At 43.3% G+C, this 23,642-nt stretch overlaps 1 long non-coding RNA gene and 1 other non-coding gene across 2 annotated transcripts in view; one reads left to right on the top strand and one right to left on the bottom strand.

The window, feature by feature from the left end:
• Window positions 1-2,591: 2,591 nt before the first annotated feature.
• Window positions 2,592-23,642, bottom strand: part of LOC103886503 — a 32,318-nt gene continuing 11,267 nt past the window's right edge. The window contains exons 3-4 of the long non-coding RNA XR_650182.4: window positions 4,420-4,518; window positions 2,592-2,772 (exon numbers count right to left, since the gene is read on the bottom strand). This is a non-coding gene — a long non-coding RNA (uncharacterized LOC103886503). The remainder of the gene's footprint in view (window positions 2,773-4,419; window positions 4,519-23,642) is intronic.
• Window positions 9,058-9,273, top strand: LOC116276289. The gene has a single exon (XR_004185706.1). It is a non-coding gene; the product is annotated as a small nucleolar RNA U3 (small nucleolar RNA).

Consider the following 23,642-nt stretch of genomic DNA (forward strand, 5'->3'; position numbering starts at 1 on the left):
GACCTCACAATCACGGCAGAAGGTGGAAGAGGAGAAAAGTCACATCTTACATGGCAGCAGGCAAGAAAGTGTGTGCAGGGAATGCCCTTTTATAAAACCATCAGCTCTCGTGAGACTTATTCACTATCACAAGAACAGCATGGGAAAACTCCACCCCCACAATTCAATTACCTCCCTCTGCATCCCTCCCGTGACATGTGGGGATTATGGGAGCTTCAATTCAAGATGAGATTTTGGTGGAGACACAGCCAAACCATATCACTCTGTTATGAACTAAATTGCATCCCTCCAAAACTCACATGTTAAAGCCCAATCCCCAGTATCTTAGAATGTGACAGTATTTGGAAATAGGACCTTTGGTGATTAAGGTTAGGTGATTAAGGTTAAATGAGATTGTATGGGTGGAGTCCTAATCCTATATGACTGGAAACCTTACAGGAAGAGGAAGAGACATCAGGGGTATGTGCACACACCGACAGGTGCTGTAAGGATGCAGCGAAAGGCAGCCATCCACAAGCCGAGCCAAGGAGGGAGCCCTTTGGAGAAAACTCTTACTTGGTGAAAGCTGTCAGACACACAGAAAATGATTCTGTTCTTGTGAAGGGTCTAGGGCAGGCAAAGGCAACCCATGGCGATTGAGTCAGAGCAGCGTCGGCCTCTAGAGGGGAGGGGTGCATTGACTGGAGATGAGGTGGGCTTTCTAGGGTGACGGACATGTTCTGTGTCTTGATTTGTGGGCTAAGGACATGGGTGCCTGCATTTTCAAAACTCATCAAGCTGTTTATTTGAGATCTATTTTATTGTATATTGATTCTACTTCCATTGTAAAAATTGCAAAAAAAAAAAAAAAAAAGAAGAAGAAGAAGAAGGAAGAGGACTGGGGCTTCCATATTAAAATAATATATTAAATTAATTAAAATAAAGAGTCTGAATCTTACTGACTTGAGACACCAGGGTGTCAGAGGCAGTAGGCAGGGACCCAGAGGGGTGACCCCCTCCCCAGCATGGGTCCCACAGGCCCTGGAAAGGGAGTTGGCCCATCTGCAAGGCTGAGTTCCCACCTCACATTCCCTGGAATAGGAAGAAAGACCTCAGATGTAAAAGTTATCTGAGCTCTTCCTCTGCTCTGATAGGGTGCGGGGGAGGCTGCACACCTCACATCCGGGTTAGCCAAGCATCTTCTCCCATAGAGCGAAGCAGGAATCTCCCATTATGTTCAGCACTAGGCTTGTCCCAAGGCAATGTCTCTAGGATTCCCCAGCAGAGAGGAAGGAGAAGGGAAGACTCCTGAAAGGGCCTCGTGGCCAGGTGCACACAGCAGCAGGAAGTGCCCCCAGGGCACTGAAGAACCAGACCCCACCAAGGTCAACGTGAGCTCTGGGTCTGGGGTAAGAAGGACAATGGGGCAGCAAAGTGGGCCTGGAGGGAGGCCTAGGGGAGGGGCTCAGGGGGCAGTTCTAGACCTGGCGAGAGGGTTGGGAGCCCAGGAACCCTGAGTGTCTGAGGGCTGCTGACCAATGGACTTGGAGATTTTTCTGGAAGTGCCTGAGCAAGGATGGTCAGGGTGTGGGCTGGAACTGGGAGGGGGCTGAAGGTCTGTGCCCAGGCCAGAGTCACAGAGCTCAGGGAGAGGTCATCCCCCTGAGAATGGGACAGCTCAGCCAAGTGGTCTTGGAGGCCAGAGCTAGGGCCAGGGGTGGGGCTGATGTAAGAGCATTGACCTGGCTTTGCCACTGTTCAACCCCGAGCAAGTCACTGTCCCTTTCTGGGCCTCAGTTTCTCCATCTTTGAAATGAGGAGGATTAAACCGATGCTATGCAAAATCTCCACCAGCTTAACAGAAAAAGCCTGTGACTGTCCTGTGTGAAGTGCAGAGAGGCAAATTTGGCTTAATCTAAGGAAGAACATTCCAATATTCATAAGCGGCTCCTGAGATGACTGTGGGGTGAGCCACGCTCCTCTACATTGCTCACGAGGTTGTCCGGGGGCGGAGGTGAGGTCCTAGGTCAGGTCTCTGAGGCCCTCACATACCCCTGATTCTCCTGGTGCACCCATGAGATGCATCCCAGGCTGGCCGCTGCCTGTCTAGGAATCAAGCCCCGGGAGACCAGCCTTTCACTTCCTCGGAGGTGTCTGCAAATGGCACCTGTGAATTCCATCACTCGGCCTAAGATTCTTCCTTTTCCCAATGAGGACATCCAAGTCATTTTGAAACGCAGTTCCAGATACCACACCTTGATGACAGCACGTTCATAACTAACCCCCGTTTCTCCTTGCCTTGGGGTCCACCCCAAGACCTGCTCCTCTCTCCCTCCAGCAGTGAGACTACGGAGGGGGAGCCTTGGAACAACCCAGGGTCACTTAATTCGGAAGGACTTGGCCCTGCACGCCGCCCCTGGCAAGGCGCTATGAACATAGCTGCACTGCCCGAGGTTTGCTTTGCTGAGGAGCTTTGCTAAGCGGCGAGAACTCGCCAAAGCAGATTTCCAGGTTCCAACTGGCTTTCAGGAAAAAAAAAAAAAAAAAAAGGGGGGGGGAAGATTTTTTGGGGGGTGCTGGCAAAGACACTAGCCGTGTTCACGCCTGCTGGTGGCAACCTATTCAGGGGCCACAACTTCCGCGGTCATTTATTTGCTGTTTCTTTGAAAGCCCACCTCCCTGGCAGTCTCAGCGAAGCTTTGAATCCCACCGCTCCGCTCCATTTGGAAGGCGTGATGAGGTCCAAGGCGGGAGGGCCGTCTGGGCACAGGCTCCACTCCATCCCCACTGCCCCTGGTGATGGACGCCATGGGAAATGGTGAGCAAGGCAGGGAGGTGGAGGGAGGTGGGGCGGAAGAGGGGGAGCTGCAGGAGGGAGTGAGGGAGTGGGCACTGGGAGGGAGGCAGAGACCCCGAGTGGGAGCGGGACCCCAGCTTCTTGCCCCTCAGCCAGGAGTCCAGGGCAGCAAGCCCAGGAGTGTTCAGGCAAGAGCCCACACTCCGACCTCACCCGGTGAGGTGGGTGGCGCTGCCATGACTCACTCTGCCCCACTCCAGCCCAGTCTGGCCTCCCCTCCATCAGAATCCCTTGCCAAGGACTCAAAGGAAGCAGCGTGGTCAGTCCCAAGTCCTCCCCGCGCCGGCCTCAGGTGATACACAGTGGGTGTCAGGTTGCTGTTAGGCTGAAACCCTTCCCAGTCCCTGCCTTCCTACTGCCTGCTCTTCCCCCGGGACTGCAGCAACCCTTTCCCTATGGCAAGATGGGTGAGCATTTGCAGCCCAGGCTATCAGGAATCCCAGGTCTGCAGCGGCCTCCCTGAGCGCCTGGGGCAATTCCATGTCTACAGTTCTTCAATTCCACGGTGGTGTCAAAGCCCAGGGTTCATGGGGACCCAGTCCTTTCCTCTGGCAGAGACCAATTGGGACTCCCAGGTGGAGGTGCTGCAGTCAGCCATGGAGGCAGGAAAGGGAAGGTAAGTGGAGAATTGAGGTGAATGACACAGGAGAGGAGGAGAATTAAAATCAGTCTCCCTCAGTCGCAGGTAAAACTCCTTACAATGGAGACAGAGAGGGAGAGGCACAGAAAGAAAGGACAGGGGGAGGATAACTCCTTACAACAGAGACAGAGAGGGAGAGGCACAGAGAGAAAAAGAAGGGAGGGAGGGAAGAGGGAATGAAGAGAAGGGAAGGGGAGGGGAGGAGAGAAGAGAGGAGGGGGAAGGAGGGAAAGAGGGTGGGAAGAAGGGAAGGAGGGAGGAAGGGAGCGAGGGAAGAAGGGAGGGAGGGAAGGAAGGAAGAAATAGGGTAGGGCAGGGCAGGGCAGGGAAGGGAAGGGGTAGGGGGTAAGAGAGGGACAGCAGTATCTTTGGTGCAGGGATTATTTCCATTTTATAACCTTGAGGCTCAGCCATGCAACCAGAAACTCTCCAATGATTCCAGACTTATTGTGATCCAGTTTAACTCTAGGTCAGATGCGGGGCAGGAGACCCCAGACTTGGAATGTCACAGACAGAAGGCAACTTGGAGGGCAACAGGGTCACCCACTCGCCTCAGGGAGACTGAAGCCCCAGACAGAGGGGAAGTGACTTGTCCCAGACCACACCAGTGTTGAGCTTTCTTTCTTCATAGACCTTGCTCCCTCTGGAGCTTGTGCCTCAGTGTGCAGTTCTGTGACTTAACTGGACTGATCCAGATGACTCAAAGTTCCTCCAAGCTGAGATAACTGCTTTTGCTCATGGCTTATTCCTGAGAAGCCCTGGAAAGGGTAGCTGCAGCTGGAGCTGGCCCCCACCCCTCCTAGGCACTCCAAGACCAAGGGGCCTCTCCCTCCTGACGCAGGAGACACCCATGGAGACAGAACGGGGGGATTTGCCCACACCTGCAGCCCACACCTGCAGCGGAGAGCAGGAGAAGGCAGTGGTTCACCTGGGAATGGCTCACCTGCAGCCTGAGTGGCCCTGCTGGGGCCTCGGAGGGTCTTGTGAGCTCCTTGGATCCAGATGGGAGCAGACTCGATGCAGAGCTCAGACAGTATCTTCCCTGGGGAAGTTTAGACAACCACGCTGGTAAGCAAACTTCTAGATTTGATTAAAAGAAGCTTGACCCTTGCAGATTCTGCTGCTGACAACCAAGAGCCAACTTGGCTCCTGCTCAGCAAGGTGGGGGCCACCGAGGCATCCTTTCTTTTAAGAAGAAAAAACAAGAATACCATGGTGATAATGAGGGTGTGGAGCGATTGAGATACTCTTTTTCATTTTTGCTGATTGGAATGCAAAATATTACAACTGCTTTGAAAACAAGATTGCAATTGCAGTTTCTTATCGCTTTAGACACACTTACCCCACAACCCAGCAATCCTCCTTCAAGGTATTTACCCAGAGAAAGTGAAAAGATGTTATGTTCACACAAACACTTAAATGTATAAGTTTGCGGTGGTTTTATTCATAATCACCAAAAATTGGAAATAACACAAATTTTATTTAACCAATGAAACGCGCAAACAGACTGAAGTAGATCCATAAAATGGACTTGTACTCGAAAATATAAACAAACTACGGATATGTGGAACGTGATGAAACTGAAAAGTGTTGTGCTGAACATGACGTGACTAGGAAATTCCATAAACCCGCTCTCCCCCAAAAGCAGCAAAAATACTTGCAAAACAATAACGTTTGACCATTTTAGAATTCTGGAAATTAACTACACACAAGAACAAGCTGAAAAACACCAATTACCAATTACTGAACCTTAATACCCGTGGGTCTGTGGCGTATTTAACTTGGGGCTATTCTCACACTCTCTCACGCTCCAGCTCAGAGGTGCAGTGGTGGTGAAAAGCCAACATTCTCGCAGCCAAAAGAGGACTGACCGCTTTAAAACCCTGTAGCTGGAAGAGAGGATATTGAATGTTCCCAACACAGAGAAATAATAAATGTTTGAGATGATGGCTATTCTAATTACCATGATCTGATCATTAACATTGCATGCATTGAAACATCTGTATATGTATACACACACACACACACACACACAATCACTATGTGTCAGTTAAAAGTAATTTTTATTTTGTCAGGCACAGTGGATCACCCCTGCAATCCCAGTACTTTGGGAGACTGAGGCAGAAAGATCACTTGAGCCTAGGAGTTTGGGACTAGCCCTGGCAGCATAGCAAGATCCTGTCTCTACCAAAAAGTTTTTAAGAATTAGCTAGGCACGGTGATATGCACCTGTGATCCCACTTACTCAGGAGGCTGAGGTGGGAGGATCACTTGAGCCCAGGAGGTCGAGGCTGCAGTGAGCCATGATCGGGCCACTGCACTCCAGCCTGGGCAACAGAGTGAGACCCTGCCTCAAAAAAATTTTTTTTAAAAAGGGCCTGTACTCAGAGAACAGTCAGTAGTTTAACTCAACCAGAAGCTGCCTAGAAAATCTCTATTCCTGTGATGTTGTTGCTATGTGACTTGTCTGTGAACTCAGCTCTGCAAATAAAACTTCGTGCCCAGGGCACTACTGAAAACGGTAAGAATCTGCTGGCAACATTGCTGTGGCCTAAGGCTGTGATTTCAGTTGGGGCTAAGGAGAGCCTGGCCAAAAATTGAAAACGGAGACCTATAGAACTAGAAAGCCACAGGGAACTTGAAGAGCTCTGTATTCCTACGTGCGCAGGGCTACATACATGTCCAAGAAAGACCTGGGGAAGGAGGAGGCCCTGTCACTCACTGCTGACCTTGAGGCCCTACAGAAGCAGGAAGTGGAAACGAGAGGGTTTTTAAACTACTTGAAGTTTGAAAGTATGTACATTCCCACACAGGTAACTTTGGCAAAGGATGGAGAACCGATGCTCAAGGCAGTTAAGAAAATCTGATCGATCGCTTGCTGAGCAATAAATTGTATTGACAGAGGACTGAACCCTAGGAGGCCAGGCTTAAAGATATAAACAAACTGATAAAAAGGTGGGGAACAAGGAATTTAGTGGCTGCATAGTACAGGAAACAGAGTTATGCCAGGAAAGCCACTAAACAAACAGGCAGCAAAAATAAAAACAAAAGCAAGCAAAAAGAGAAAAGAAAGACCTATCAAGAACAATTCCTGGAAGGGGAGAAACTAATGACAGATTGTTACAGCGTGTTATCTAAAATGTCCAGTTTTCAACAAGCAATTATGGCATATGCAAAAAAATGGAAACACAGAGCCCATTCAAAGGAAAAAGACCAACCAACAGAAAATGTCCCTAAAGGCACCTAGATGTTAGATTTGGGAGACAAATAATTTAAATAAATGCATACATTTGGGAGCTTAAAAGTACAACACCTAAAATAAAAAATTCACTAGAGAGATCGAGAATGAATTTGAACTCACATAAGAAAGAATCAGAGTCCAAACATTTTTAAAGAATGAATACCAATTCTTCACAAACTCTTCCAAGAAGTAGAAGAAGAGGAATCACTTCAAAAATTATGAATATTCTGAGACCAGTATTACCCTGATACCAAAACCAAAGAAAGACATCACAAGAAGAGAAAACTACAGACCAGTATCTCTTATTACTATGCATGTAAAATCCTCAACAAAATAGTGGCAAACTATATCCAGCAACATATAAAAATAATTCTACACCATGACCAAGTGAGATTTATCCCAAGAATACAAAGTTGGTTTAACATACAAAAATCAGTTAATACAACACACTATATCAATAGAATTAAAAAACAAAAACTACATGATCATCTCTATGCAGAAAAACTACATGACAAAACCCAATAAACATTATGATGAAAACACGCAAAAAGCTAGGAATATAAGATATTTTTTTCCGAAACTGACAAAGGGCATCTTAGAAAAACTTACAGCTAACATCATATTTAATGGTGAAAGACTGGATTCTTTCTCTATAAGATCAAGACCAAGACAAGAATGTCTGTTCTCCTTATTTCTATTCAGCATCGTATTGGGGTTTCCAACCAGAGCAATTAGCAAGGAAAGAAAACGAAAGACATTTAGATTGGGGGAAAAAAGGTAAAACTATCTCTATTTACATATGTCATGATCTTGTGTGTGTATATATGTATAATGTGTATATATAATGTATATACAACATATAGATAGATAGATAGATAGATAGATAGATAGATAGATAGATTATGAATAACCCACTTTAAAAAACTATTAGAACTTGTAAACAAATTCAGTAAGGTTTTAGGATATAAGACCAATACATAAAAATTACTTGTATTTCTATACACTTGCAATAAACAATCTAAAAATGAAATTAAGAAAATAATTGCATTTACAAAAGCATAATAAAAATGAAATAGGACTAAGCTTAACAAAAGAATTGCAAAGCTTATACTCTGAAAACCACAAAACATTGTTGAAAGAAAATTAATACAACTCTAAATATATGGGAAAACATCCCATGTTCCTGTATTGAAAGACTTAATATTGTTAAGATGGCTATACTCCCCAAATTGATCTATGAATTCAACACAATCCCTGTCAGAATCTCAGAATCTCAGCTTTTTTTTTCTTTCTTTCTTTTTTTTTTTTTTTTGTAGAAACTGACAAGCTGGTTCTAAAATTCATATGCAATTCAAGAGATTCAAAATAGCAAAAATACTCTTTAAAAAGAAAACCAAAGTAGAAAGGCTCACACTTCCTGACTTCAAAACCTACTACAAAGCAAGAATAATCGCTATAGTACAGTACTGGGAGAAGGGTAGATGAATAGATTAATGGAATAGAATTGACAGTCTAGAAATAAACCCATGTTTCTATGGTAAACTGATTTTTGACAAGAATCCAAGTCCACCCATTGGAGAAAGAATGGTCTTTTGACAAATGGTGCTGAGACAACTAGATATCCACATGCAAAAGAATGAAGTTGGACCCTTACCTTACACTGTATATAAAAGTTAACTCAAAATGGATCGAACTTCTAAATGTAAAAACTGAAACTACAGAATTCTAGAAGGAAACAAAGGGGGTAAAATCTTCATAATCTTTGATTTGGCAATGGATCTTAGATATAACATCAAAAGCACAAGCAACCAAAGTAAAACCAGACATATCAGACTTCATCAATGGTTTTTTTTTTTGGTTCAGTTGTTTTTGTTTGTTTGTTTTGTTTCATTTTGGTTTTTTTTTTTTCCAAAGGGTGCTATTAAGGAAGCGAAAAGACAACCCACAGAATGGTAGAAAATATTTGCAAATCATATACCTGATAAAAATTTTAATAGCCAAAAGGTGGAAACAATCCAAATGGCTGTCAACTAATGAATGGATAAACAAAATGTGGTATATCCATATAATGGAATATTATTTGGCCATAAAAGGAAATTAAGTATTGATACATGCTATGATATGGGTAAACCTTGAAAAAAAGTATGCTAAGTAAAGAAAGCCTCACAAGAGGTCACAAATTATATAATTCCATTTATATGAAATGTCCACAATTGGAAAATTTATAGAGACAGATAGTACATTAGTAGTTGCTTAGGCCTGGGAGGAAGAGCATATGGAAAGTAGGAGGATGATAGTTAAAGAATACAAGTTTCTTTCTGAAGTAATAAAAATGTTCTGAAGACTATACTTTCAGGGATCATTTCTACAGTTCATTACTAGAGAAGTTTCTCTGAATGTGTAGAGCACCAGAAACTATGAGGAGGAGGCACAGAGTTCTCTTCTGAGCACGAAGCTGGCGCTTGGTGTTGCTTTGCTGCAGCTGCCATTTACCATTGGTGATCGTTCTTGTCTTCCTCTTGGAGAGTAAGAGAAAGACAATGCAGTCTGAGTGGTTCTTGTTTTACCAAAAAAAAAAAAAAAAAAAATTCTGAAGTTTATTGTGGTGCTGGTTGCACTTATTTGTAAGTATATTAAAGACAACTGAACCTGAACTTTTTTAATGGATACATTTTACATTATGTGAAGTATATCTCAATAAAACTATTTTTTTAAAAGAAGATGGATGTAGATGTGTGGCATTATTTCTGAGGCCTCTGTTCTGTTCCATGGTCTATATATCCATTTTGGTACCAGTACCATGCTGTTTTGGTTACTGTAGCCTTGTAGTATAGTTTGAAGTCAGGTAGCATGATGCCTCCAGCTTTGTTCTTTTTGCTTAGCATTGTCTTGGCTATATGGGCTCTGTTTTGATTCCACATGGAATTTAAAATAGTTTTTTTCTAATTCTGTGAAGAAAGCCAATGGTAGTTTGATAGGGATAGCATTGAATCTATAAATTACTTTGGGTAGTATGGCCATTCGCAATATTGATTTTTTTCTATCCATAAACATTGAATGTTTTTCCATTTGTGTCCTCTCATTTCATTGAGCAGTGTTTTGTAGTTCTCTTTGGAGAGATCCTTCACATTGCTTGTAAATGGTATTCCTAATGGTATTCCTAGGTATTTTATTCTCCTTGTAGCAATTGTGAATGGCAGTTCACTCATAATTTGGTTCTCTGTTACTGGTGTATATGAATGCTTGTGGTTTTTGCACATTAATTTTGTATCCTGAGACTTTGCTGAAGTTGCTTATCAGCTTAAGGAGATTTGGGGCTGAGATGATGTGGTTTTCTAAGTATACAATCATGTCATCTGCAGAGACAATTTGACTTTCTCTCTTCCTATTTGAATACCCTTTATTTCTTTCTCTTGCCTGATTCCCCTGGCCAGAACTTCCAATATTATGTTGAATAGGAGTGGTGAGAGAGGGCATCCTTGTCTTGTGCTGGTTTTCAAAGGGAATGCTTCCAGTTTTTGCCCATTCAGTATGATATTGGCTGTGAGTTTGTCATAAATAGCTCTTATTTTGAGATATGTCCCATCAGTACCTAGTTTATTGAAAGTTTTTAGCATGAAGCGGTGCTGAATTTTATCAAAGGCCTTTTCTGCATCTATTGAGATAATCATGTCATTGGTTCTGTTTATGTGATGGATTACATTTATTGATTTGTGTATGTTGAACCAGGCTTGCATCCCAGGGATGAAGCCGATTTGATCATGGTGGATAAGCTTTTTGATGTGCTGCTGGATTCGGTTTGGCAGTATTTTACTGAGGATTTTCGCATTGATGTTCATCGGGGGTACTGGCCTGAAATTTTCTTTTTTTGTTGTGTCTCTGCCAGGTTTTGGTATCAGGATGATGCTGGCCTAATAAAATGACTTAGGGAGGAGTCTCTCTTTTTCTATTGTTTGGAATAGTTTCAAAAGGAATGGCATCAGCTCCTCTTGGTACCTCTGGTAGAATTTGGCTATGAATCCGTCTGGTCTTGGGCTTTTTTTGGTTGGTAGGCTATTAATCACTGCCTCAAATTCAGAACTTGTTATTGGTCTATTGAGGGATTCAACTTCTTCCTAGTTTAGTCTTGGGAGAGTGCATGTACCTGATAAAAATTTTAATAGCCAAAAGGTGGAAATAATCCAAATGCCCATCAACTAATGAATGGATAAACAAAGTGGTATATCCATATAATGGAATATTATTTGGCCAAAAAATTAGAGGAATTTATTTTATTTTATTTTATTTTATAGATTTTCTAATTTATTTGCATAGAGGTGTTTATAGTATTCTCTGATGGTAGTTTGTATTTCTGTGGGATCAGTGGTGATCTCCCCTTTATCAACAATCTGATCTTTGACAAACCTGACAAAAACAAGCAATGGGGAAAGGATTCCCTATTTAATAAATGGTGTTGGGAAAACTGGCTAGCCATATGCAAGAAAACTGAAACTGGACCCCTTCCTTACACCTTACACAAAAATTAACTCAAGATGGATTAAAGACTTAAACATAAGACCTAAAACCATAAAAACCTTAGAAGAAAACCTAGGCAATACCATACAGGACATAGACATAGGCAAAGACTTCATGAATAAAACACCAAAAGCAATGGCAACAAAAGCCAAAATTGACAAATGGGATCTAATTAAACTCAAGAGCTTCTGCACAGCAAAAGAAACCACCATCATAGTGAACAGGCAACCTACAGAATGGGAGAAAATTTTTGCAATCTATCCATCCGACAAAGGGCTAATATCCAGAAACTATAAAGAACTTGAACAAATTTACAAGAAAAAATAAACAACTCCATCAAAAAGTGGGTGAAGGATATGAACAGACACTTCTCAAAAGAAGACATTTGTGAGGCCAACAAACATATGAAAAAAAGGTCATCATCGCTGGTCATTAGAGAAATACAAATCAAAACCACAATGAGATCCCATCTCACACCAGTTAGAATGGCAATCATTAAAAAGTAAGAAAACAACAGATGCTGGGGAGGATGTGGAGAAATAGGAACACTTTTACACTGTTGGTGGGAGTGTAAATTAGTTCAACCATTGTGGAAGACAGTGTGGCGATTCCTCAAGGATCTAGAACCAGAAATACCATTTGACCCAGCAATCCCATTACTAAGTATATACCCAAGGGATTATAAATCATTCTACTATAAAGGCACATTCACACGTGTGTTTATTGCAGCACTGTTCAAAATAACAAAGACTTGGAACCAACCCAAATGCCCATCAATGATAGACTGGGTAAAGAAAATGTGGCACATATACACCATGGAATACTATGCAGCCATAAAAAAGAATGAGTTCATGTCCTTTGCAGGGACATAGATGAAGCTGGAAACCATCATTCTCAGGAAACTAACACAGGAAAAGAAAACCAAACACCACATATTCTCACTCATAAGTGGGAATTGAGCAATGAGAACACATGGACACAGGAAGGGGAACGTCACACACCAAGGCCTGTCATGGGGTGGGGCGCTAGGGGAGGGATAGCATTACGAGAAATACCTTAGATGATGGGTTGATGGGTGCAGCAAACCCTCATGGCACATGTATACCTATGTAACAAATCTGCACATTCTGCACATGTATCCCAGAACTTAAAGAATAATAAAAAATAATAATAATAAAATTAAAAGGATGGAATGATCAACTGTTTTGAATGTTACTCTAATAAAAACTCTCTCTCTCACTCTCTCTCTCTCTCTCTCTCTCTCTCTCTCTCTCAGTGGTGGCAGAGAGAGAGAAAAAAAGGAAATTGGTAAACTTAAAAATAGACCAATAGAGATCATTGAGTATAGGGAACAGAAGTAAAAGAATGAAGATAAAATGGACAGCATCTCAGATATCTGTAAAAATCATCACATGTACTAACATATGCATAATCAGAACCCCCAAATGAAAAAGAGAATGAGGCAGAAAATAATTGAAGAAATAATGACTAAAAGGTTCCCAAGTTGGATGAAAAGCTTTAATATACACATCCAAGAGGCTTGACAAAATCCCAGTAGATTAAACTCAAAGAGATCCACACCTAAACACATTATAGTCAAACTGATAAAAGTTGAAGACAAAAAGAACATATTGAAAGCAGTAAGAGAAAATTACTTATAAAAAACAATGGTTTTCAAATAAGACTAACTGCTGACTTCTCCTCAGAAACTGTGGAGGCCAGAAAAAAGTGACATAGCATCTGAAAGGGTTAATAGCAAAGACTGTCAACCAATAGTTTTATAGCCAGCAAAACTATCCTTAAAATAAAGAAGAAATAAATATATTTTCAGATAAACAAAAACTGAAAAAAACCTATTACCATAATATCAGCCATACAAAAAATACTGTAGGAATTCTTCATGCTGAAAAGAAAGGGCATTAGATAGTAACTCAAATCTACATAAAGAAACAAAGAGCACTGGTAAATGTAACTATATAGGTAAATCCAAAAAAAATATGAATGTATCTCTGTAATTTTTTTCTCCTCTCTAATTTAAAAGAAAACTTTACAAACCAATAATTATAAATCTATGTTGATGAGAAAACAATGTATATGGTTGTATTTTGTATGACAATAACAACATAAAAGAGTGGAGAAGACATAGAGCTAGAGGAAAGCAAAGATTTTGTGTAGTAGTAAAATTAACTTTGTATTAATCTAGACTAAATTGTTATAAATAGAGATAATAATTGTAATCTACATGCAACAATGAAGAGAATAACTCAAAAATACATAGTAAAAGAAATGGAAAAGTTTAAAAATGGTACACTAGAAAATATCCATTTAAAACAAAATAAGTCAGTAATGGTGGAAAATAGGAACAAAAAGGGCATGAGACATAGAAAACAGACAGCAAAATGATGAACAAATCCTACCTTATCAATAAGGACATGATCTGTGCTGGAAACCAGCATGGTACCTGATTACCTATGTAACAAACGTGCACATCCTGCACATGTACCCCAAACTTAAAATAAAAGTTGAAGAAAATAATAATAATAATGACATGAAATATCATATCAATTGGATTAAAACTCCAGTTAAAATACAAGGATTGGCAGAATGAATAAAAAGTATGATCCAACTATATGCAATCTATAAGAGACATAATGTAGATGCAAAGACACAAACAGGTAGAAAATATTGATAAATGGAAACAGATGTACCATGAAAATATAAACAGAGTTAGAGTGGCTATATTGATACCAGACAAAATGAATTTTAAGACAAAAATTTACTAGAAACAGAGATGACATTTTATAATGATGAAAGTGTCAATCCATCAAGAGGATATAGCAATCACAAACATGTATGCACCTAACAACATAGTCCTAAGAGACATGAAGACAAAACTCAGAATTAAAGATAAAAATAGGCAATTCAACTAAAATAGTTAGAGATGTCAATACCTCACTTTCACTAATGTATGCAGCAGTTAGACAAAATAAGGAAAAAGAAGACTTGAACAACACCACAAATCGACTAAACCTAACAGACATCTATAGAACATTTCACTCAACAACAGCAGAATATGTATTCTTCTCAAGTGCACACTGGACATTCCTCCAGGATAGACCATATGTTAGGCCATAAAACCAGTCTCAATAAATTTAAAAGAACTGAGATCAGCAAAATATGTTCTCTGACCACATGGGATGAAATCAGGAGTCAAAGACAGAAGTAAATTTGGGAAATTTACACATACGTGGAATTAAGCAACACGCACCTACATAACAAAGGATCAAAGGGTAAATTGCAAGGGAAATTAGAAGGTATGTTGATAGGAATGAAAACAGAAACAGAAGATACCAAAACTGTGGTATGTAGAGAAGCAGTGGCTCAAAGGAAAATTTATGCCTACGTTAAAAAAAGAAGAAAAATTTCAGATCCACAGCCTAAACCTCCACCCTAAAAAAACTAGAAAAAACAAACTAACTAAACCCAAACCAGTATAAGGAGAGGAACTGTAAAGCGTAAAGTAGAAATTAACAAAAAATAATAGAAAAACAATCAAGAAGATTAAAAAAACAAAAGCTGGTTCTTTGAAAAGATCAACAAAATTGACAAACCTTTTGTAGACTAAGAGCAAAAAAAAACCTCAAACTACTAAAATCAGGAGAAAGGGGACATTACTACCAGTCTTATAGAAATAAAATGTATTATAAGAGACTACTGTGGCCAAGTAATTAGATAATCTAAATTAAATTATTTTCTATAAATCACAAATGACCAAAACTGAAGAAATAGAAAATCTGAATTATATTAATACCTATATCAAGTGAAGAGATTTCATTAGTAATCTGGAAATTTCCCACAAAGAAAAGCCAACGTCCAGCTGGTCTCATTGGTGAACTCTAACAAATGTTTGGAGAAAAGTTAACTTTTGTCCAAAGCAAATCAAAAAAGTGAAGATGTGAGAACACTTTCCAACTCATTCTATGCAGTCAATATTGTCCTGATACCAAATCACACGAAGACATCACAAGAAAAGGAAACCAATATTCCTTGTAAATATAGATGCAAAAATCCTCAACAAAATACTAGCAAACTGAATCCAGTAGCATATAAATAAAAATAACTATACACCATGACCAAGTGGAATTTCTCCCAGGAAAGGCTGGTTAACCAAAAATAAATTAATAAAATATGATTCAATAGAAGAAAGGATAAAAATCATACAATCATCTCAATAGATGCTGAAAAAGCATATAACAAAATCCAATACTTATTCATGATTAAAAAGAAAAAACTGCCAGTAAAATTGGAATAGAAAGTAAATTTCCCAACTTAATAAAGAGTATCTAGGAAAAATCTATAGCAAAGATCAAACTTAGTGGTGAAAGATTGTATGCTTTCCTCCTAAGGTCAAGTTACAAGACAAGTGCTTTCATCACTTCTACCTGATATTTTATTGGAGGTTCTAGCCAGAGAAATGTAGTAAGAAAAAGAAATAAAAGACGTCCAAATTACAAAGAAAGAGGTAAAATTGTCTCTGTTTGCAGATAACATTATCTTTTGCATCCGCAAAGAATCCTATTAGAACCAATAGAAACTAAAAGAACTAAAAGAATCCACAAAAAGTCCTATTAGAACTAATAAACAAATACAACAAAGTTAGAGTCAACATACAAAAGTCAGTTTTTTTCTATACACTAGCAATAAGTAATCTGAAATAAAAATTTAAGAATACAATACTTTCACGTTATCATCAAAAACATAAAATACTTCAGAGTAAATTTAACAAAGAGGTACTAGGCTCATAGATGGAAAATGACGAAACATTGCTTATGGAAATTAAAGAACTATTTAAATAGATATATGCTCCATGTTCATGAATTGGAGGACTCAACATTGTTAAGATGACAGTTCTCCCCAAATTGATTTACAGTTTTAACGGAATCCTTATCACCATTCCAGAATTTTTTTTTCTCCAGAAACTGAGAAGCCGATCTAAAAAACTGTATGGAAATTCAAAAGACTCAGAATGACCACAGCAATCTTTGTTTGCTTTTTTGGGTTGTTTTTGGTTTTGTTTTGAGATGGAGTTGCTCTCTTTTGCCCAGGCTGGAAAGCAATAGTGCGATCATGGCTCACTGCAACCTCCACCTCCTGGATTCAAGTAATTCTACTGCCTTGGCCTCCCAAGTAGCTGGGATTACAGGCATATGCCACCATGCTGGGCTAATTTTTGTATTTTTAGTAGAGATGGGGTTTTGCCATGTTGGCCAGGCTGGTCTTGAGCTCCTGACCTCAAGTGATCCACCCACCTTGACCTCTCAAAGTGCTGGGATTACAAGCGTGTGTCACTGTGCCTGGCCAACCACAGCAATCTTGAGTAAGAACAGAGTTGGAGGATACTGTGTTAGTCAGCTAGGGTTGCCTGAACAAAGTATCACAGACTAGGTCACTTAAAACAGCAGAATGTGTTCTCCCACAGTTTTGGTGGCCAGAAGTCTGCAATTAGGTGTCAGCAGGGCTGCACGCCTATCAGAGGTTCAGTCGAGATTTTGTCTCTGTTCCCTTCCAGCTTCTGGGCTTCTGGTGGCTCTTGGCATTCCTTGGCTGTGGCCACATCGCCCTGCTCTCTGCCTGCAGCCTGGCATGCTCTTCTGCTCTATTTTCTCCTCTGTGCATCTCTCATAGGAACATTTGTTATTAGATTTAGAGCCCACTCTGATAATCCAGCACCATCTCATCTTAAAATATTTCACTTAATTGCATCTGCAAAGACTCTTTCTCCAAATAAAATTGAATTCACAGTTTCCAGAGATTAGGATGTGGACATATCTTCTTGGAGGCCACCATTCTGTTATAGAGAGTGTTCAGATCCCAACTTCACAACTTACTATAAAGCTGCACTTATCAAGGCAATAAGACACTGTTGTAAAGATAAACAGAACAGAATTTGACAGTCCAGATATAAATCCTTATATTTATGGTCAACTGACTTTTAACAAAGACGCTAAAGCAATTCATTGCCAAAACTTTTCCAACAAACAGTGCTGGGATAACTGGATATCCATGCAAAGAGATGCTGTTGGGCCCTTACCTCACACCACACACATACAGTGCTCCTGTTTGCTGCTTGATGCCAGGCTCATGCTGGAAGTCTGAGGCCGTCTCTGTTGTCCTGGTCTAGTCTCAGTCTGGGGCAGGTTCTCTGCACCTGGTTTCAGGGGTGGGATGTTGCCTGCCTTCCTACCCTGATAACTTGGACTTGTGCCTGTGATTGGTCTTGCTGGGGAGTTCTCTGTACCTCTGTAGCAGCTGCAGCTTCTGTTTAGCATCAGGGTCAGATCCAGCAGGGCCCAAGGTGCATTTCCGCTTTACTCCCAGGGCAAAGTGTTTTTTCTTGTGCCCTTCTCTCCAGAAACAATGGGCTTTTGCCTGTGCCCTGGGGTTGCAGATTTCACTATCCCTCCACCAGCAGTGTAAGGCTTTTGCTTCTTAAGACTGAAGGGTCTGGGGACATGGGCAGTCATTAACGTGCATGCCAAATTAGAGAAGTTGTCTGTTATCAATCAGTTATCAACCACGTCCAGGTTATTTGGAGCCAACTGTTACAGAAGCCAGGGTTTAGATTGTTGCTAAAGATGGCCATGTGGCCTGCAAGTCTAACTCACCGTAGGTTTGCTTCCTGAGTTGTTATTGTAGATTTGTGTTGGTTTCCTGGGCAGGTTGTAGGTCAGAGTTCTGTTTTCATCCATGGCCTAGCCATATTCGGTTTATATATTCAGTCTCTCATGGCCATGTTGCCAGGGCTATGTTCTCCAGCAGGACAGGATAAAGTCTTTAGGATGCTGAGCTCCTTCAGGATGAGGTCATGTTTTAGGGCAAGTCCATGGCTTAAGGCCAAGGGCTCCCTCAGGACAGGGTCATGGTTTTCGCACTGTAATTGTGAAATTATATTGTGAAAGCCCTCAGGAGAGGGCTATAGAGAAACTCAGTATCAGGGCTATCTCTGGATAGCCCTCAGGAGAGGCCTATCACAACTGTGAAGGTGGGAGCTGCCCCAGGACAAGGCCAAATAGACTGGGGCCTCAGGGCCATGAGCTCCCACAGACAGGGCCCTGGCTTCAAGCTCTGGGCAAACTCCAGACAGGATCAGCAGCTGGGAGCTCCTTTTGGACTCGCAACTCTCTCAGGACAGGGGCCAGGCCTTTGGCACAGTGAGCTCCCCAGGGACACAAGCCCAGTCCTGTGTCCCCAGCGCGAAGCAAATCTTGGCACCAGCTGCCTTCAGCAGTGGCTTTGCCTGATTCTTGAAGATTCTCAGCAAAGAAAGGGGTGGCTGTGCAGGTGGGGGCTGGGAGGGGGCTGTCCCCAAGGCTGGTGAGTGGCCAGAGAGTGAGCAGAAGCAGGGGTTCCAATATCACTCCACGATCTCTTCCCAAATCTGCATCAGGAACATGTGGCTCAAATCTGTTCAGGTTCCGGTGCTTAGCACTTGGCAAGGATTCATGTAAATCCTATACATTCCAAATAAACCCCCCTGGAGGCTGAGGCTGGGAAAGGTCTTTCTCCCCAAGGGGATGGACCGTGAGTGCACAGAAAGCAGCTTCCCTTAGCGTGCTCATCACCACTCGGGCCTTTTGCCTCAACCCCTGCCAGAAGCTGCCGACAGGTGCCTGTCACTCTGTCACCCACACACGCCTGGTAGCACTAGCCAGGGCATACATGTAGGAGACGCAGATTGTCTGCGCATGGACCAGAACTGGCCCCCAAAGTCCCCACCTGGATCTCCCTTGAGCCCCCAATTCAGTCACACTGACTTGTGCTCCAGCTGAACTCACCACCCCTTTGCATGTGCAGGTCCTTCTTCTCATGGGGCTGCCTGTCCCCTCTTAGTCCCTGGTAAGAGGTCTCCTGAAACCCCTGGCCCCAGAAAGAGCCACACTTGTGAGTTCACCGAGCACAGTCATCATCACTTTTTTTTCTCACAGAGTGAGCGGCCCCTCCTATAAGTGTTTGCAGCATCTTGTAATCAGAGAACCTCTCTGAACCTCTGTTTTGTCTTCTGTGGAACGAAGTCGTCATGGTATCTACCAAAAATATGGGACTAGGGTAAGGCAAGTGAAGCACTTATTGGAAGCACAACCTTCAGTTGGGGGCGGGGGGCGGGTGGTGTATGTGCAAAAATCCTCAGTAATTGAGATAAATAATATTTTAGCACAATCTATTTAAAAATCAAAATTAACTCAAAGATATCCATGACAAAAGATCAAAATTGTGACTAGAGGCAGGAAAGACAGGATTCATATTTCTGCGGTTTCCTTTGGCTTCAGGAAACTGTTCGGTAACTGTGAAATAAAGGACCTTAGATTTGAGGACTCTTCAAAGTTATCTTAGCAAACCTTCTCGTTGAACATGATAGAAACAACGGCTGAGGGATGGGGCTTACTCCAAGTCAATTACAGGGCCGGAGCGGGGTGCAGGGTCCTGGACTCACCCAGGGCTCTCTCTGGGGTCTGCACATAGACCGCCTTACCTCCGAGGGAAACCCTGCAAACTTCAACCACGGGCCCTGCCAATGTTCCTGGCAGTGCTGATCAAGGGAGGCCAGCCGTGTCTCCAGATGTCAGTGCAAACTGACCTCTTCTGCAAAGTGACCAAAGTCCCCTCCCACCCTAAGAATCCAGCCCCTTACTTTCCCCATTCTACTCCATTTCCCTCTGGCTATTCAGTTCCAACCTAATTTATGTTGTTTGTTTATTCTAGTTGGTTCTATCCATTCCTTTCTACCTCCTAGTGTAGCCCACTCTATTTTATCGACTTTGACCTATTTTGTCCATTTATTCCATCCTGGTTTAAAGTTTCCATTCTAGTGTATACGTTCCATTCCTTTCTGTTTTATTTATTTTATCCATTCCATCCTTTTGGGTCCACCCCACCCCACTATGCTCCCGCACGCAGCCCCACTGAAGGGTCCCAGTGTTCGTTTAGAAGGGCACGGTGGAAACATCCATGTCTGCAAGCCTAACTCCCAGGGGCTGCCCGCCACCTTTCCGGCAAATGCCCACATGAGCTCATGCTTTGTGGTTGGGGCTTTAAAAAAAAAAAATCAACAAATTTGAAGGCAAAGCAAGGCCTGTCTTTCATTTGATAGCTCCCAGATCCATTTCTGATCAGCCTCCCATTATCAGAGATGTCTGCAAGATTTCAGCTGCAAACATTCGCCTCCACATTCACCTCCGCATCCGCTGCCAGCTGTCTGGGCACCCGTCACCTTGGGACTGCGCTGCAGACGGGGTTGGGAGGGACCTTGGGGCTTCATCTCGTCTTGACGCTTCCTCAAGAAGAATGTTCTTGGGGTGGCAGCCTGAGCTTCTCTCTTAACTGCCTTGTGCCTTCCACGCTTCCAGAATTGTCATTAAATAGTAGGAAAATCCACATGTATGCATGCACAAATGCACAAAATCTCAAATTCCACATACCTGGCCCAGCACCCTCAGCACCAGGCTCTGTCACAGAGATGAGGGCGCCCATCAGGCACTAAGTGAAACCTAGGGTTTGGTGCTTTCTTTTTCCTTTGTTGTTGCAAAAAAATGAGATCATTTATCTTGGAAATCCATGGTAATGGTCTGTATTCCAGACCTTTTTCTTTGCATTGACATGTATAGGTGGACATTTTCTCCAAAAAGTTGTTTAGTATTGTTCTGCCATGACTTTGTTTCACTCCTGGACATACTGTCATGTTGGCACATATAGATGTATCACATTTTTATTGGCTGCATAATATTTCATTGTATGAAGTATTGTTTTGTTTTGTGATTTCTCTGCTGAAGAATTTTTATTTTTGCTCTTACAAATAAAGTTACAGCAAACATTCTTGTTCATAGGTCTTTGCATACACATTTGTGTGATTATTCTTATTGAGTGAATTCTTAGAAATACTATTGTTTGGTTAAGGAATACCCATGTTTTAAAATTCTTATGTACTACAAATTGTCCTTCAATTTGTCCTTTGAATCAGTCTTCTTTACGTGAGCAAGAGTGATCTTTGTAAAATGAATTTGGTCATGCGGTTTCCCAACATTAAAAACAAACGTGAAAAAACTGTCTGGAATTGTGGTGACTTTTGTGCCCCAGAGAAACTGGGCTGCAAATATCAGATACCCACAGATATCAAGGGACTGTCCAGGTGTGGCGACTCTGGGTCTTACCAGAAATGAAAGCTCCTTTCCTCTGCCCCAAGTTCACCTCCCAAGGCCATCTGAAACCTGCCGGTCAGATACAGGTTCTAGAGACTTTGAGGTGGGCCCCCTGGGGCCGTGGCTGAGGCCAGACCAGCCAGGCCTGGACCAAAGCCCTCAAAGATGACACCAGTGGGCTGGAGACTCGGAGCCTGTGTCTCTTCGCTGCTTGGAGCTCTGGCGTCCTTTCCTATACAGCAAGCGGAAAGCACCTAGCCTGGATGGTTTTCACTGAATGAGAACGAACGATGAACTTGTTTTGTAAATGTCAGAGGGTGATCTGATTGCAGAGCCTTCTTATGGAGCACAGAAAATACGATCATTCTTATGGCATAAAATAACGATTTAATCCATTCATTCCACATTGCTTTGTAGTTTTCATTCTGGTGCACACATTCCTTTTCCTTCCATTTGATCTATGTATCTATTCCATACCATTGGGTCCACAACCTCTCCCTTTCATGGGTGATGAGGACAGGGTGTGGGGGCCCCTTGGCCCCTTGGGTGGGCTTTTGAGGCACGGTGCCTGGAGAGAACATTTGGCTGAGCAGGTGGGTGGGGGGCTGCCCTGTGGAGAGGCACAGGCCAAGTCTGTCTCCAGGGAGGTGAGAGGGCAGAGGTACCCAGCAGTCATGGGTCAGTCCCTGCCTGCCTGTGCCCCATGTCCACCAGACCCAGTGTGCCGGGAGCTGGGGAGACTCTGCCTGGGGATCCTAGCTTCCCCCAGATGGTGGTGTCTGGGCTCACACTACAAAGCAGGTGGGGCCATCACAGGCACAGCCGGGAGACCCCAGCTGGAAGCCGTCACTCATCCTTCAGACAGGAAGTCTGAGGTTCTGGTAACCCCTCCCAGACCCTGCACAGACCTGCAATGAGGATTGGGGTTTCCCACCCCAGGCCTCGACTCCACCTACAGAGGTCCCATGTGGGCCTCAAATGCGTGTCTTACGTTCAACAGAAGATGCCAGCCAGGATGCAGGGACCCACCCCGAGCCTGGCAAGCAGCTGCAGGGGGCTGAATCACAGTTACACAGCTTTGGGCCCTGGTGCAGGGTCTGGTCCAGAACAGAGGTTCCGTGAACAAGGCGACTCCCTGACTTGCTGCCCTCTCGGGCATACAGCAGGCAGTAAGCACCGGGCTCGGTGTGGACCAGCGCATCGGGGGCAGAGTGGGGCATGGGGAGCCCTGGGGTGTCCCACCCTGCAGCACCTGCCCTGCCCCGGGAAGCCTGTCTCCTTCTGACTCAGAAAGATCATGTGCCTGCGTACCTGGAGCTTTGGACACAGAAGCTCCCGGGGACAGCAGCCGGGTCTGTGACTGGCCATCCTTGCCACACATTATTAGCAGAACAGCCCCTGCAGGGGCTAGAAATTGGTTGAGCCTCCTGGTGGGAAGATCCAATTTTCACCTGAGCAGAAGTAGGAGGAGGGAGGAGGAGATGCTGCTTCCTGAGGGGCCCAGCACCGCCCTCTTATCTCAGCTGTGCCCAAAAGGTATGGGCTGCCCATCTCCCAGCCCAACTGAGCAGACAGGTGCTGGCCGACACAGCTGGCCCTGAGGTTCCTGGGAGCACACACCATGAGCTCTGTGGATCTGTTTCCTTGTCTGAAAATGCAGGAGCTGCATGAAGCTCTGAGTTCTGAAATCTGACTCGAAGCCCCCCAGCCAGCTCTGAGCTGAGTGTATCAGCCACTCGACAAAACGCCTGGGGCACCTGCTCTGTCCCAGGTGCTGGGGCTCTGATCCAGGCCGGCCTGGAGGGTGGAGTCTCACAGGAGTGATACCTCTGATACGGGATTCACAGGGCAGGGGACGGGGACAGAATGCAGGCTACAGTGGGAGCTCTGACAACGGGCATCTGGCTCTGGCCAGAGGCTGTTACTTATTCATTCAACAAACATTTATTGAGTGTCTTCTCTGCGCCAAGCTTTCTAGGCAAGCAGCAGCAGCGGACAAGGTCCTTAGCTTCCAGGAGCTGACATTCCAGTGGGTAGGAGGCAAGAGAGGAGCAAACAAATGAACATGTCAGGTAACACCAGGCCACAATCATGCTGTACAAAGACAAAACAGGGACTGGGTGAGTGGGTGTGGCTATGGCTGATGGGGACAGGGCTCCTCTAGATGGGGGTTCAGAAGGAGGGGCTCGCTGAGGAGGAGACAGCTGGGTAAAGCCC

This window comes from Papio anubis, chromosome 7 (assembly GCF_008728515.1).
Source record: "Papio anubis isolate 15944 chromosome 7, Panubis1.0, whole genome shotgun sequence".
In the NCBI taxonomy this organism is placed as follows: Eukaryota; Metazoa; Chordata; class Mammalia; order Primates; family Cercopithecidae; genus Papio; species Papio anubis.